General features: G+C 43.7%; 1 protein-coding gene across 10 annotated transcripts in view; it reads left to right on the top strand.

Annotated features, from left to right (window-relative positions):
* The window catches only part of ZMIZ1 (zinc finger MIZ-type containing 1), a 392,646-nt gene that overhangs the window by 287,030 nt on the left and 88,202 nt on the right, over positions 1 to 17,414 (top strand). Inside the window, exon 1 of one of the 10 annotated variants that reach the window (XM_087963919.1) lies at positions 12,632 to 12,897. The exons of the other annotated variants lie outside the window; for them this stretch is intronic. The gene's annotated coding sequence lies outside the window, so the exon portion shown is untranslated. Of the gene's footprint in view, positions 1 to 12,631; positions 12,898 to 17,414 lie in introns of those variants that run through there. 10 annotated transcript variants of the gene reach the window in all.

Consider the following 17,414-nt stretch of genomic DNA (forward strand, 5'->3'; position numbering starts at 1 on the left):
TGCTATTCCAACCCAGAGGAAATTGCTTTATTCACAGTAGTAAAATACTCTCATATTAAAAGGACCCCACTTTCTATCAAATTGCTTCCAGGAATTGAAATGCCTTTCCTATATGGGTAGAACCATGGTTCTTTTTCCAGCAACGCAGTTGCAATTTTAGAAATAATTTCTTCCTAGGGAAGCAGAATAAGGGTTTTTGTTTTGTTTTTGTTTTTTTAAAAGATCAAAAGTTTTATTATGTAGCCTTCAGGTTCATAGAAACAGAGGGAGGGCAGTTGTAGGAGGAAAATGAACCTCGTCATTTAAACAAGAAACATTTACATTAATTTGACTTTTCTTTGATTCTTCTTTTAATACCGCATCAATAAATGAAAAGAACATTCCTCAGCTTGAGCTTGTTAAAGAAGGATAGTCTAAGACAGTGGCCCCCAACCTTTTTGTGCCACGGCCCGGTACCGGCATCACAAAATGATCCGCGGCCCGGTACCGGCATCAGCACGCATGACAAGGCAAGGCGAGCCGAGCGACCGGCCAGCCAGCCGTCCCCGCTTCTCCCGCCACCTTCAACTCCTCCTTTGTACCTTTGTCGATGGGCTTCGCGGGACGGCTTTGGGATGGCTTCGGGACGGTCGCTCGGCTCGCCTTGCCTTGGTGCTGAAAGAATCCTCGCGCCTTAGTTTCGTTCAAGCCCCCTTCGATGAAACTAAGGCGCGAGATTCCTTCAGGACCCAAACACCGCTTTCCAACCGGAAAAGCTCACCCGGAAGCACTTTCTCATCAAACAAGATGGCAGCGCCCAGCAAACTGGCGGCCCGGTAGGAAATGTTCCACGGACCAGTACCAGTCCGCGGCCCGGTGGTTGGGGACCCCTGGTCTAAGATATCACCTCCAAAGACTTCTGCATTAACTTGGGCTGATTGGTAAGCTCTGAAAAACGGACTTCTACCTAAACACCATTGCAAATTGGCCTTCCGTCCCACCCTCTGTAGAGAAGTCTACGAAACACAGAACACAGAATCATAAGTCTGGAAGAAACCTTTAAAAGCCTTTGAGGCCACTTGGAGGTTTCTCTGTGTCCTCAGGGTCATGGGCTTTTAGCCATGCATTTTGGGATGAACACCCTTCGAATGGTGTGGGAATATGAATGGATTCCCCCCCCCCAAAAAATGCAGATTACAGGAACAATTTCACTACTTAGGTAACCCTGAAGACACAGATAAACCTCCAAGTGGCCTCAGGGACCCTTTAAAAGGATGCAAATGACCAGTTGTCTCCAAGGAATATAAATCCTTCCATTCCCTACCATCCTGTCAGAGCTGAAGAAGCTTCTTGGATGAGAAGAGGAATGCATTCAAAGAAAAAACAAGGGAAGTCCCGTTGCCTCCTGAAACAGCACCTTTGGGACAACCATGACCTGAATAACTGAGAATCTCCACACGCATCTATGGGGGCTGATTTGTTAGAGTCAGAAACAAAAACAGACACTTAGGTTTGAACGACATCTGTTGAGGAATGTTTACAAAACTCATTTCAGTGTTTTGATCTACTAATCCAATACCTTTGTCAACTGACGGAAAGTCAAATCTTGCTTGAAAAAAGTAGCTATGCAAAATCAGAGTTGTCTTACTAACAGCTTATAATTCTTTGACAATATCAACAAGCATGTTTCACATTAGATTTCAGATTAACAGAGTTGGAAGGGACCTTGTAGGTCATCTAGTCCAACCCCCCACCCAAGCTGGAGACCTACACCATTTCTGACAAATGGCAGTCCAACTTCTTCTTGAAAGCCTCCAGTGATGAAGCTCTCACAACTTCCAAAGCCAACTTCTCTTCCATTGGTTTATTGTTCTCACTGTCAGAAAATGTCTCCTTATTTCCAGGTTGAATCTCTCCTTGTTCAGTGTCCATCCATTATTCCTTGTCTGGCCTTTGGGTGCCTTGGAAAATAGCTTGACCCCCTCCTCCTCTCTGTGGCAGCCCCTCCAATATTGGAAGACTGCTATCATGTCTCCCCTGGTCCTTCTTTTCATTAGACTAGGTATACCCAGTTCCTGCAACCATTCTTCATGTGTTTTAGCCTCCAGTCCCCTAATCATCTTTGTTGCTCTTCTCTGCACTCTTTAGGAACTATTTATTTTTACTTTCAACAACTTTTTATAACTTTTTTCCCGTCAAAGACCGGGAACAAATTATTATCCATAACAAAACCCCAATTATCCATATTATTTTTGTGGAGCAACAACTAGTCAAATCTGGTAGATTGGTTCACTAGTTTTTTTTCTATTTCTTTCTTTCTTTTTAAATAAAGTTTTATTGAGTTTTAACAAAACAAATAAAACATCTTATTTGAGTACAGCATGGTTCCGGGTTATCACATTTCCAGACAGACACAATTTCATATGCATATTCATCTTATGTATTCAACTTCATATCTTATTACTCTTTTTCCAACTTTTTTTCTATTTCTGTTTGTGATGTGTGGTTATACTGATTGATTGATTGATTAAATTATGTAACTATTAGAAATCATAAACATGGCCCTTGTTGGATATATGCTTTTCATAATCATCTGTTAAAGGAAAATCCAAAGTCAGATCTCCAAAGTCCTGCAATGAAAGTAAATGCTGACATAGAGGTTTGAGTACTTTTTCTGACATAACACTTGTCTTTAATTGCCTTGTCGTTTTGCTCATCTAGCACTAGACATTTGCCCTTGAAAACAGCTCTTGAAGCAGAAGAGTAGCCAGCAAAGTCAATTTAGCAAGGTTCCTGTCTCTGTCCTAGCTTTTCGCAGGCAGACAGCCTGGAGCGTGGAGTTATTATCGGCAAAAAAAAAAAAGGGGGGGGGATATATGAATAATTACTAAAGAGAGGAGACTGAGTTAATTGCAGTTTTAGTCTCATTCTCGTAAATTCTGAGTTTGGGGGTGGCGAGGTATTGTTCGGAGGAGACTGTGAAAGGTTTTTGGAAAGTATACTTTTGAATTCACTGCTGGTCCAACCTTAAGACTTTAGCAAAGGTTTTTCAGATAGGTCTTTAAACTCCTAAGAGACCATTATTGCTTTGTATTTTTGGGGATAGCTTCTCATTGATTGAAAATGTCTACTTCCAGATCTCAGAATGTACAAATCTGGATAAAAGCAAAATGATGCCGTTTTTCTCTTTTCCCCAGAGCACACCTCTCAACTGACTGAAATGTAAGCAGGTTAAGTTGTTGTTGTCCAACTTTTCATCACTCAATGGACCATACCAAGCTAGGACCCTTCTGCTCCACTTTCTCCCAGAGTTTGTCCAAACTCATGTTCATTGCATCAGTGACACCATCTAACTATCTCCTTCTTCTGCCGTCCCCTTCTCCTTTCACCTTCCATCCTTCCCAACATCTCCAAGGAGTCTTCTCATTTGGTGGCAGAAGTATTTGAGCTTCACTTTCTGGATCTGTCCTTCCAAGGACAGTCAGGGTTGATTATGGTATGTAAAAGCTGTACTGATTTCCGAAACGTGATGAAAAACTCTTTTTAGTAGCAAACAGTACCAGAATAGAGTCCAAGCAAAACTAGGAGGTTCAGAGAAATGGCTTCCTCAATATTAATTCGGGGGAGGTGAGGAGAATCTCTAATACTTTTCCAAAACACAAGAATATTCTCAACCCAAGAATAATTGCCAAGAATCTGATAGACACCATCTGTTCTTATTTGCTATCTCCTTGTTAGTTCCTGATAGAACAATTAATCAGTGGAATAACTTGTCTCTAGAAGTTGTGAATGCTCCAACACTGGAAGTTTTTAAGAAGAGACTGGACAGTCACTTGTCTAAAATGGTATAGGGTCTCCTGCCTAAGCAAGGGGTTGGACTAGAAGACCTCCAAGGTCCCTTCCAACTCTGTTATTCCGTATTCTGTCTTAATTTCTAGTTTGAAATGTGGCCCCATTCAACAACTGAAACCCTACAAATCATTCAAAAAATATATAACATATATATATATATTAAACGAATGAAGAAATATGTAATGGTAAAAAAAAGAAACTTCAGTTCTGTTTAGCATTTGTATCTCAGATTCCAAGTTTATTTACTTCGTTAGCATTCCTCAAAATCATATTGTGTAGAGCGCCAATTTCAGCCTTTGTTTGTTTCAGAAAGAACATTACTTTGCTTATTCAACAAGAGACCGGACTCAGAGATTTTACAAATCATACCCTTAACAATGGTATTAATTGCTATTTATTAAATCTTGATGAATTAATTTGATTAAATGTGGAATATATGCAGAAAGAAGGGCTTATCACAGTGACGGAAACATCTCTGTTTGTTCATTTTTGCTCTCTTTTTCAGTCTGGATAATTGGCTATAGTAATCTGCCCTAAATAGGGGAAATGTTTTGTTAGCAACAAACCAAATTGTACCATGGAGGTGGTGGGAATTATTTTGGATCAGCTACAGATCACTGGAAACCAAAACTCATGAAACATACAGATGGAACCAGTAAGCCCCAGCTGGTCTGTGTCACCCTCTTTTCCCCAGTAGACCAAAACACTCAAAACAGGCATGCTTGCAATTCCATGGAGAGAAAATTTGCTTCAATAATTTGAACATCCAATGTGAATCCATTCTCCATCTCAACTTAAAGATGTTGCTGAAAAATCATATGCAAAATCCACACTTGTCTTAGTCCAGCTGAAAGTTTAGAAAACCTGATATCAGGTTACAATGGTTATAAACCAAGAAAAGTGGAGGATGGGAGACAGAATGACAGAAGTGGAAGGAACCTTGGAGGTCTTCTAGCCCAACCCCCTGCTCAAGCAGGAGACCCTAGACCAGGGGTGTCAAACTCATGTCGTCATGGCAGTGTCACGTGACGTATCGAGACTGTCCCCCCTCTTTTTCCACTGGGCATGGGCATAGCCAATACAGGATGCATCCAGCCATGGGCCATGAGTTTGATGGCCCTATTCCATGTCAGAGAGGTGGCCGTCCAAATCTCTTCTTAAAAACCTCCAGTGATGGAGCACCCACAATTTCTGAAGGCAAGTTGTTCTACCGATTGATTGTTCTGTCAGGAAATTTCTCCTTAGTTCTAAGTTGCTTCTCTCCTTGATTAGTTCCCATTCATTGCATCTTTAAGTGCTCTGGAAAATAGGTTGACCCCCTCTTCTTTGTGGCAGCCCTTCAGTAATTGTTACACTACTATTGTTCTGATCCAGCCTTAGCAGAACCAAGAAACAGACTCCTTGTCCCAAAAAAAAACCTTCTTTATTTAGTTACTGTGAATTCCTGGCATTCATACACAGAAAAATCTCGGCAATAATCCTGCCAAGGGTTAATTGCAAGAACAGACCTTATCAGTCCTTGGATAATGATCAGACCGAGAGCTTCCAGTCCAAAGCTGTAAATTAATTCCTGGCAAGGAGTCTCTGTGAGGCACAACCTTGATAAGCAAATCTTCCAGAAGAACTATTGTCTCCTGCAACCACCACTCCCCTTTTGCTTCTATTCAGCATCCCTATGTACCTTTCTTCCCGAATCAGCCCTTGTTCCTTAGTTGTTCTTCTCTTCGGACAGCTCTGCACATATGCACATCTGGAACAGGCCCCAGCTGTTCTTCTTCCCCACTGATCTCCAACTCTGTAAGCAGCTGAGAAATGGCCCTGTAACCCCCAATAAAACACAGGTGGTCCTCCACTTATTACCACAATGGAGTCCAAAATGTATGTTTTGCTAAATGTATGTTGGGAAATTTGTTAAGTGAGTTTTGCTCCATTTTATGACTTTTCTTGCTACGTTTGTTAAGTGAATCGTGGCGGTTGTTAAGTTAATAACAGGTTTGTTAAGTGAATCTGGCTTCCCCAATTGATTCTGCCTGTTGGAAGGTCACCTCACCTAAAAATCCAAACATAATGCAAATCAGCAATGAAAATAGCAATAGCACTTAGATTTATATACCGCTTCACAGTGCTTTTACACAGTGCTCTAAGCAGTCTATTTCCCTCAAACAATCTGGGTCCTCGTTTTACCCATCTCAGAAGGATGGAAAGCTGAGTCAACCTTGAACCGGTCAGGATCGAACTGCTGGCAGTTGGCAGAATTAGCTTGCAATACTGCATTCTAACCACTGTGCCACCATAGATAGATAGATGGATGGATGGATGGATGGATGGATCGATCGATCGATTGATTGATCGATGGATAGATAGATAGATGGATAGATAGATGGATAGATAGACAGAAATGGATGGATGGATGCATAGATAATGGATGATTGATCATTGATACATGATATGATAAATAGCAATAGCACATAGACATATACCACTTCACAGTGCTTTACAGCCCTCTCTAAACAGTTTACAGAGTCAGCCTCTTACCCCCAATAATCTGGGTCCTCATTTTACCCACCTCAGAAGGATGGAAGGCTGAGTCAACCTTGAGCCAGTCAGGATCGAACTGCTGGCAGTCGGCAGAATTAGCTTGCAATACCGCATTCTAACCACTGTGCCACCATAGATAGATAGATGGATGGATGGATGGATGGATGGATGGATCGATTGATCGATGGATGGATAGATAGATAGATAGATAGATAGATGGATAGATAGATGGATAGATAGACAGAAATGGATGGATGGATGCATAGATAATGGATGATTGATCATTGATACATGATATGATAAATAGCAATAGCACATAGACTTATATACCACTTCACAGTGCTTTACAGCCCTCTCTAAACAGTTTACAGAGTCAGCCTCTTACCCCCAATAATCTGGGTCCTCATTTTACCCACCTCAGAAGGATGGAAGGCTGAGTCAACCTTGAGCGGGTCAGGATCGAACTGCTGGCAGTCATCAGAATTAGCCTGCAATACCACATTCTAACCACTGTGCCTAGATAGGATAGGTAGGTAGGTAGGTAGGTAGGTAGGCAGGTAGGTAGGCAGGCAGAAAGACAGACAGATATGGATGCATGGATGGATGCATGGATAGACAAGCATGGATGGATGCATGGATAATGGATGACTGATCATTGATACATGATAGATAGCAATAGCACATAGACTTGTATACTGCTTCAACAGTGCTTTTCAGCCCTCTCTAAGTGGTTTACAGAGTCAGCCTTTGCCCGCAACAATCTGAGTCCTCATTTTACTGACCTTAGAAGGACGGAAGGCTGAGTCAACCTTGAGCCATTCAGAATCGAACTGCTGGCAGTAAGCAGAGTTAGCCAGCAATACTGCATTCTAACCACTGCACCACCATGGCTCAAATGGCACAATAGCATTTTTTTTTATTGTAATGATGTACAACTAGAAGGTCCTCCCCACTTCCTTTGGATTCTATCTGCAGTAGCCCCAGGCAGTCCCTTGAGCTCCTGGGTTTGTTTGTTTGTTTGTTTGTTTGTTTGTTTGTTTTGGGGGGGGCTCAAATCAATGCATTTTCAAAAAGGCAGATGATTCCATGAAAAATATTAAAATGGAGAGATTAGGAACTCTTCCTTCAGATGACAAAACTGTGCTGCATGGCTGGCCTTATTTTTTCTTCTTCGGCATCAGGGCAAGTTAATCATAATTCTTCTTCTGAAATTTTCCACGTGCAAATTGAAGGATACCTTGTTCTCTTTTAAATATTTTTTTTCTTGCTGAGAGATGCTTTCCTGTGGCGTTACTTCACCCCACAGCCACTGCTGAGATTTAAATCTAATAATCTCTGGGAACACCTGGGAATGTGACCTGGAAAAGTTTGGGACGCCCCTTTATGATTAATTTGCTACCGGCAATAAACCACTGTAGTCCAAAATGCAATGTGCTGTGAAGTAGGTTTTAATCCAGTTCGATATGCTGCCAGATTCTTCTGACAACGGTGACTCAAATGTCACCCGAGAAGCCGATATTTTGAGAAGCAACGTGGGATTAGAAACTTGACTGTAGATTTCTCAGAGGAAAAGCAAGGGCATTATTTCTAGATAGGCAGCTTCAATAGTCCACTTCAAAAGGATAACAGAGAAGGGTTGCGATATCCTTAAAAGAGATTTAAACATGAAGTCCAAAAGTCTATTTTTTCCTCAGGAGATGGAAATAATGGCACCAACATCAAGGGAAAATACATTAAATCAAAAGCCGGTGGTATCAAGATTAAAGTGGGATGTCAGAATTTGGATCTGTTAGTAACAGGTCTCTAGGTTCTGTCATGGAAAGTAGAAGGCCTCAATCAGATCTTCTGGAAAGCCTTTGTTTTGGATGTTTCTTGCACTGAGTTCTTGGATTTTCCTATGCTGCATGAAGCGTAGAAGTGCTGTACGGCCTCAAAGCCAGAAATACCAGTGCAGAATAACAGAGTTGGAAGGGACCTTGGAGGTCTTCTAGTCCAACCCCCTGCTTAGGCAGGAAACCCTACACCACTTCAGACAAATGGATATCCAACCTCCTTTTAAAAACTTCCAATGTTGGAGCGTTCACAACTTCTGGAGGCAAGTTGTTCCACTGGCTAATTGTTCTAATTGTCAGGAGATTTTTCCTTAGTTCTAAGTTGCTTCTCTCCTCAATTGGTTTCCATCCGTTGCTTCTTGTCCTGCCTTTCAGGTGCTTTGGAGAATAGCATGACTCCCTTTTCTTTGTGGCAGCCCCTCAAATATTGGAACACATAAAAAAGCTATATTGGAAAGTAAAGACAAATGGAGCATTTGGTAGCATTAGTATCTGTCCTTCCAAAGAACAATCAAAGTTCATTATTGCATGTGAAGCTGTGTACTGATTTCTAGTTTATGGCTCTTATTTTGGATGCCAGGACCACCTCTTTTTCTAGTTATCATAAAGCTGTGTGATCTATCTATCTATCTATCTATCTATCTATCTATCTATCTATCTATCTATGTATCTATCATCTATCTATCTATCTGTCTATCTGTCTATCTATCTATCTATCTATCATCCATCTATCTATCATCCATCCATCTACCTACCTACCTACCTACCTACCTACCTATCTACATCCATCTATCATCTATATCTATCTAGCTGTTTATCATCTATCTCACTCACACACAGGGTCCACTCCCCAGATCATTTCATACAGGGTACAATCCATAAAAACAAAATAATACACCAGATAAACAAATAATAGTCACAGTTATCTGACAAGTGTTGGCAAGATCAGTTGAGTTCTTTTTTAAAGCTATGTTGTGAATATTTAGCCCTTGTTAATACCTATATGGGAGACCAGCAGGAGATGTCATAACTGGATTCTCGATGGAATAGTAGGGGTAAAAAGAAATTTAACAGTGGGAAACTACTTTGGACCCATTGCTAAGATGAAAGTAAGGGTATCTCTGTGAAGTCAGTAAGAACTTGACTTGAAAGCAATAACTTCAAAGCAAAGGATGAGTGACTTGAAACCACAATAACGTAATGAATAAGTGATGTGCTTTGCGTCAGTTTACAGTGCTGGGTATGCCAATCTCAAGGTTAAGAGTTAGTTTAAGACATTGTCTCATTCTGAATATTTTGTAGGTTTCTGATGCCAATCAGATTTTTCCTGAAACGAGACTACCAATTTTAGGGGCATTAAATTGTTTGTATCAGACTCTATTACAGTCTATTTCAACCAATTCAGACATTCTAAATTTTGGTCAGGCTATCCAGATTCTGCATGGGAAATGAACTGAATTCAGTGATCTTTGAGGGATGAGTAACTGCACTAAGCTAACATTTGTTCTGAAAGCACCAGTGGTGGGATTCAAAAGTGTTTACTACTGGATCTGTGGGTGTGGCCATGTGACTGGGTGGGTGTGGCTTGTTGTTGGTTTTTTTGCTTTTCTGCAGCCACACCCACCCACCCATTTTTTGGGCCTCAGAGGAGCCTCTGGGGGGTGTTTTTGCTCCCAGAAGGCTTCTCTGGGCCTCAGGAAGGGGAATTCCGACACAGCTGATCATATGAACAGCTGATTGTCAGGAGGGGAAAAAATGAAATAAATACCTTAAGGGGCGAGCGTCAGGTGGGTGGGGTAAGCGAGAATCAGGTGGGTGGGGCAAGAAAGCCAGCGGCAACCGGGTTGGGGGCGTGGCCAGCCAGCACTTACTACCAGTTCGGCGACCCACGCCAAATCCTTGCTACTGGTTCGCCCGATCTGGTGCGAACTGGCTGAATACCACCACTGGACAGGTAAATTTAACTTTACAGAGCACTAGATGCCATCCCAATGATCCAAATTGACCCCTCATCAGTCCTCTGTATTCTCTGAGAGTTTAAACTGTATTCGTACATATTAAAGGGATAGAATTCCAACTTGGAATGGAATCTGGAATATGGGGCCACGTTTTACACACTATGCTCAATATAGTCCCAGAAGATGGGATTGATGGGGTTATCATGGTAATGAGAATCCAATCAAAGATGTTCTGAATTTGATTGCTGTGTAATTCCATGCTTTTTCCAGGCATAAAAGAATATTGGTCCTTTCCTGTTGTGTGCCTTCAAGAACAATGTCAAAACAAATATCTCCCTTAAATCAAACACATCTTGACTTCATGTGATTTTCCTAGTGGTGGTCTTCCAAGATGTGTTATCAACTTCCCAATCTAGCTTATGATTCATAGCTCCCTGCTCTTCTCCCATCTAAGCATTAGCTAGATCATCCCTGTTTAGTTTTCTTGACCTTACCTTGAGTTAATGAGATGCTTCCATGTTGCTGGGTAATAATAGTGTAGCGTAACATAGCTTAGCATAGTCTAGAATAGAATAGAGTAGAATAGAATAGAGTAGAACAGAATGTAGAATAGAATAGGAATAAGAATAGGATAGGATAGGATAGGATAGGATAGGATATATGATAGAATAGGATAGGATAGAATGCAGAAGGGAAGAAGAAGGAAGAAGATAAAAGAAGAGAAGAGAGAATATAGAATAGAATAGAATAGAATGCAGAATGGAAGAGGAGAAGAGAAGAGAAGAGAAGAGAAGAGAAGAGAAGAGAAGAGAAAATATAGAGTAGAGTAGAATTAGAATAGAATAGAACAGAACAGAACAGAATAGAATATGAATATGATAGAATATAAAAGAATGCAGAAGGGAAGAGAGAAAATAGAATAGAATAGAATAGAATAGAATAGAATAGAATAGAATAGAATAGAAAATATGGAATGGAACAGAACAGAACAGAACCTTTATTCATTTAGTCATCTGACCATATCAAAAACATGGCTCTAAGAGAATGAAATAAGCAGATCCTGAATTGCCACGGCTGTTTAAAGAATTAGCCCGTGTAAACTAGAGTAAATACTGCATTTTCCCAGGGTTCTAAGTGATGAATACAGTCAGACTAGCAGTCTGCTGCACCCCAACCTAATTTTCAGACCCAGTTCTGAAGGAGATAACAACCAGCCTCCTTTCCTCCTCCCTGACCAAATCATCTGCCCAGACAAATGTCCCTCTTCCCCCTACAGGTGGTGTCTATCCCCTTCCCCTTACTTTCTAAGGGGAGGGGGAGAATGCCCAGCCTTCATGCTGGAATCCCCAACAAGCATCCATGTCTTCTCCAGAAGCAGAACCTCCCTTCCTCCGGGCACTCTCGCTTAACGGTGGACGGCTTTGATGGATTTCGTCAACGGTGTCTCTGGAGGGTGGAGGGGATGGGAGATCCTGCCCACCAACAGTGTCTCAAACAGGAGCCCTTTCGGTCAGGAGCCCCCCCCCATAACAATTTGCTAGGCAATTGTAGCTTCCGATGAATTGATCGCAGAGGATTCTCCCTGCTCTTTGGCGGAGCCCTCAGAAGCCAGCCTTTGTCCCAGTCTTCCAAGCACCCCACCGCTCCTCCTCCTCCTCCTGGCAAGTTTGAAATGTGAGATTGCCCGGGTTTTCTTTCCTCCTTCTCCCTCTCTTCTCCTTCTCTCTCTCTCTCCCCCCTTTTTTTCTTCTTCTTCTTTTGGCAAAGGGACTGTGTTGGCTTGTCTCGCACGCGCGTGTATCTATGTCGGTGAGTGGGATCTTGTGCATTGAGACGCCTCCGTGTAAGTGATGGGTAGAATGGGGGAGGATCAAAGCAGCTTGTTAGACACTCCAGAAAGAAAGCATACCCGCCAGGAACATACAGGAGCAGAGGTGAGGATTTTTTCCGAGGGTTTGGTGGGCTGGTTGGGATGCCCCCCTCCCCATCCTTTTGGATGTGGGAGAAGGGGGAGGGCTGAGTCCCAGAGCCTCCCTTCCCCGCTCTCTCAAACCCGCTGCTTATCCCTGCCTGGTGGAGGCTAGCCAGTTGGTCCCCCCCTCTCCTTACTCCCTTCAGGTCTGTCCTCCACGCAGACGTGTGTGTGTGTGTGTGTGTGTGTGTGTGTGTGTGTGTGTGAAGTTGGCTAAGCCCAGCCCGAATTCTCCTTTCATTGTCTCTGGAGGGTTGTTGCTGGAAACACAAATCACCGCTTGGCAAGTACAGCGAGGGCCCATTAGCAAGTCTCCATCTGTGATTGGTTTCGCCTGGAAACCGGGAGACAAGCAATGCATAATTGATGGGTGTGCGCGCGCACATGTGTGTATGTGTGTGTGTGTGTGTGTGTGTGTGTGTGTGTGTGTGCTGGACAGGGAAGAAGAAGAAGAAGAAGAAGAAGGGGGGAGAAAGCCTTTGAACAGCAGTGATCAGCCTGCCCGTCCTCCAGGGGGAAGCCAGCCCAGGTTTGCAAATAGCTCCAAGCTGCTTGGTCCTGAGATTAAGGTAGCCCCCATATTTTTCTTTGTTCTGGACCACATGATTGGTGCTCCAAGTCTTTCCAGCCATATGGGCCTGGCTCTTTCCCCCCCCCTCCTCCTCCTCCTTGCCCGAGAAGAAAAGGGAGGGAGGAAAACTCAGCCCTCCCTTCCCACGGTGGGCACGCGAAAGCCGGTTAGGTTTGAATGAAAAATAACTTGTGGGTAAGTTGCTGTCTTCGGAGGGGGGGAAGAAAGCATGTGGGGTGTTTCAGGGTGTGTGTGTGCTCGGTCTAGCCACTCTGAGGGTGGTGTGTGTGTGGTGGGGGGGTGGAAGTGTGCGCACGTGCGTGACACAGGAGAGAGGGAGGGAGGGAGGGAGAGCATTGTGGGTAGAAGTGTGTCAGATGCCGAAGAAGGAAGGAAAGACATCACTTCTCTTGCAAGCTGCAGCCGACCCTTTTTCATTGAGGATGCTTGTTGCCTTGTCAGATGGTTGTCGCTGTTGTGATTTAAAACACACCTGGGGTTAGTCTTGGAGTCCTGGTTGAAACCCGATGCCAGTCTCCTTCGCTGGGAATGATTTTGTTTGGAGAAACCTGCCCGGTTCAAACCAGATCTTGAACAAGATATTTTTGTACTTGATTTATTTGGTTTGTAACCATGGTGAAGAGAATCCGGGGAAGGGGAAAACAGGCTTTTGTCCTGAGCTTCAGCAGGTTTTGCACATCCCTAAATTGCTCAGATTTCTCCCATCGCCAAGCCTCTGAAGCATTTTGCCCCTGCTGCCATCCTTCAATGTTATGAGAGGAGATAATTCTGAAAATTAATCCGTGGTTTTGGCTGCCAGACATTGGGCAAACACCTCCCGTTGTAAATTCTTGAAGCCTTGAGGATTTGTGCGCGGAGATCATATCTGTGCCATTTCAAACCCAATGTAGGTTGGATTTCCTGCTGTCTTTCCTGCCCAAATTGTTCCTGATCAATTACGATCTGATTGTGACTCTTAAAGACATAGATGTACAAGGAAACCTTCATCCGCAATTAGCTGAAGCAATCATCCTTTCTATTATGACCACAACTATTCCTGTTGTCCTTCTTTTTGAGAAGACACTGGACAATGATTTGTCTGAAAGGGGATCTAGGGTCTCTTGCTTGAGCAGGGGGATAGATTAGAAGACCTCCGAGGTCCCTTCCAACTCTTGTTGCTCTGTTCGTCTTGTGTTTCTGACTTTTAAGTATGGGGAGAAGTGACATGAGGAATAGATTGCAGCCGGCGAAAGAAATTGATCGTGGCTTGAGAGGGTAAAATAATAATAATAATCCAGAGTTTCAACTTCCTAAATTGGAAAATAGAAATCCGGAAGGACCGTTGGATTGTAAAGGGAAACTCTGCCACTGTTTGGATCCATGCACCAGGATGATGTCACCATCCTCAAGTGAGGTGGAGTTACAGTCCAGGTAGCATGTGTCAATTTTCTGCACGAGGGAAGCTTGGTCAGGAGGTGGCCAAATAGAGGAGAGGTTGTGCTTTGTAATCCTTTCTGAAGTTTGATGGAAAGCAAATTGCAACATGCCCAGCGTAACTGAGTTCTGTTGGCAGCTGGTCCAAAATAGGCTGGCTGAGATTGTTTGCCCAGCTTGGCTGGAATTGAACTTCAGAGATAAGAAATGAAAAGGAAAAGAGAGGAGTGAATAATCAAGAAATGAAAGTTGATTGAATGCAATAAATGTTTTGGAAAACAATGTGACAATAACAGGTGGTCCTTTCTACCTTCTTTTCCTTCTCCTTTCCCTCCCTCTCCTCCTGTCCCCTTCCTTTCCTCCTCCTCTTTTCCTTCCTTCCTTCCTTCCTTCCTTCCTTCCTTCCTTCCTTCCTTCCTTCCTTCCTTCCTTCCTTCCTTCCTTCCTTCCTCCTGCTTTCCTTTCTTCCATTCAGTTTCCTTCCTTCTTTCCTTCCTCACTCAGTCACTCACTTACTCATTCTCTCCCTCCCATTTTCCATTCTTCCATCCATTTTCCTTCCTTTCTTCCATCCAGTTTTCTTCCTCCTTTTTTCCTCCTTTCCTTCCTTCCTTCCTCCCTCTCCGCTTTCCATTCTTCCATCCAGTTTCCTTCCTTCCTCCCTTCTTTCCTCCCTTCTTCCCACTTTCCATTATTCCATCTAGTTTCCTTCCATTCTTCCATCCAGTTTCCTTCCTTCTTTTCTTCCTCCCTCCCTCCCTCTTAATATTTCAAAAGTTCCTATCTATTGCTTTTCTCTGCTGTCTCTCTCTCTCTCTCTCTCTCTCTCTCTCCTCCCTCCCCTCCTCCTCCCTCCCTCCCTTTTTTATAATGAGCCAAATGAACCTCATAACAGACAGAACTGAATTCAGACAGCATGTAAGTGTTGTGCTTGGTTCAGGTGATACAAGTAGCCCTTGACGTACAACAGTTCTTTTAGTGACTGCTCAAAGTTACAACGGCGCCGTTCCTTAGCCATTGCCTTGAAGTGAGCGATCTTGACTCCTAATAAGGTCTGGGACCTTCGATAAGAGTTAAAAGTCAAGTTGCAAGTAAAGCTGATGTTTGAAATTGACTGGTGGTGATTTTGCTCAACGCTGGTGGGATTCAAGCGATGTTCCAGATGTCTGGGGGTTGCACCCAAGAACACCTGTTGATCTTGGTGCTCTCTTCGCTTTCTTTCGCCACAGCCGTTCGACTTCAGGCTGTTGGAACCTTCTCTTCTCTCCAGTTCTTTCCCTTCTCTTCTGCCATCTCCAACTCCAGACTATCCAGACTACGTTTCGTCTTTCTTATCGAGTCTGTTGGGCGTTATATGGCAGGTGCTTGTTGGTTTGAGTTCTCAAGTGGCAAGAGGGCTTCATTGCCTCTCGCTTTTGTCTATTTTGCGCTTCCCTCCTCCCCTCCTTCAGTGATGCTTGCAGATCCAGGTAGCCCCCCGACTCATGACCATAAGCGAGCCCAGCTTTTCTGTTGCTAAGCGAGAGATTCGTGAAGTGAGCTTTGTCCTCATTCTATGACCATTCTTGCCAGTCATTGCACTTATTCACTTAGTAATCTGTTGTGGTTCACTGGCACTGCAGCGGAATCGGAGAGTGGGGAAGAACAGGGACCAGTCCGGGAGTCTGGGGAGGACTTGGACAAGGGTCCAGCATCCGATACAGAGATGCGGGCCAGCACCATCTGGGAGTTGTGTGTTGACTCCAGAGCCTCTGGAATCTGGCAGCAGCGAGGCAGAGGACCCAGGGGAGCCTGTTCCTAGAGCTGCTCCTGCAAGAGCAGCTGAAACAAAAGGGGCAACTTGGGAGTAAGGCTGGGAGGTGATTGCCCCTCCCCTAAGGGATAAAGGACAGGCCAAGATGATGAAACCTTTGCAGGAAGCAAAGTTGTTTGCTCTGTTCAGATTCAACCTTGAAGATCTGTGTGGACTTTGTACTTCAGTTGGTTTTTTATAATTCATTTGGAACTCTAGTTGTTGGGAGCCATTCAAAGGAGAGAAAGGTGGGTGCTTATCTCGAGGAACTGTTTGGGACTCATTACCGGCTGGGAATGAACATAATTCCCAGCATTGAAATAAAACAAGAGTTGTTTTAACTCAGTAGGTGCTTAATTACAGTCTCGGGAAGCCTTGGTCAGAACATAACCTGGTTGTAAAGTGAATCTGGCTTCCCCAAGGACCTCGCTTCTCAGAAGGTCACGCTGGGATGCTGCAGCCATCATAAACATGAGTCAGTGGCCGAGCATCTGAATTTTGATCAAGTGACCATGGGGGTGCTGCAGCGGTCATAACTGTGAAAAAACGGCCATGGGTCGTGTTTTTCAGGGCTGTTGTAACTTGGAATAGTCACTAAATGAACTGTCATAAGCCAAGAACTACCTGTATTCCAGTGCATCACTGTGGCTACTTTGTCGTGCCATTGTTGCTCCGCAGTTTGCACGATCCCCTTCAAGCAGCTAACTAGGGGGTGCCATTTTGCTCTCTGTTGCTGTCTTTGCAATTCTGGCGTTGGGTGTATTTGCAGCATAGTCACGGCAGCAAGAACAATCATAAGCTGAATACCCTGGGTTTTTTTTTAAACGTCTGGTCAAGCTCAGAGACAAGAAAGCCAAACCTCCGGGTCAGCAGCCCTGGCTTGTAATGTTTCATTTCCTGGTGCAAACAAAACTTCGCCTTTCCTTAACGCTGGCCTGATCTGCAAATTGATGACCTGCAAATCATTGGGCGATCTGCTTAAATCTGCTTAAGGCCGTCTCTGTTGTTCGACATGAAGTCATTCTCTGGAGATGGGATCGCTGATTAGATCAGCCTTCAACATTTAAAGACAAGTGCTGCCTAATTCGGGATGCGCAGGAGGAAAAGGAAAGTGGACAGAAACAAATGCATCTCTGCAATTATTCCAGACTAGCTGGATATCCGTGCTTCACTACAAAACGATGTGGTGGGGCTTAGATTTTGGGGAGGAAAGTAAGGGGAAAAAACTCTGCCTCTGCCTACCAGCATCCATCGGTATTCACCTGGCTAGCGTCCTGTCAGTGGGTGAGAGAATTGAGGGCTTTTGGAAACTGAAACAATATTTGCTATGTGAGGAAGAAGGAGACTACAAGGAACCTGGGTGTGGCTTAGCTCAGCTGTTCTGTATGCTAAAGCTGCTTGGTGCTGTGAAACTAAAACTGAAACTCCTCCCCTCTGCTTAGGTTTTGCATTTGAAAGAGATTTCTTTTCAGGTGGGGAGGGGGAG

Source organism: Notechis scutatus, chromosome 4 (assembly GCF_049901735.1).
Source record: "Notechis scutatus isolate UNSWTSFEM ecotype Mainland chromosome 4, rNotScu1.2, whole genome shotgun sequence".
Lineage (NCBI taxonomy): Eukaryota > Metazoa > Chordata > Lepidosauria > Squamata > Elapidae > Notechis > Notechis scutatus.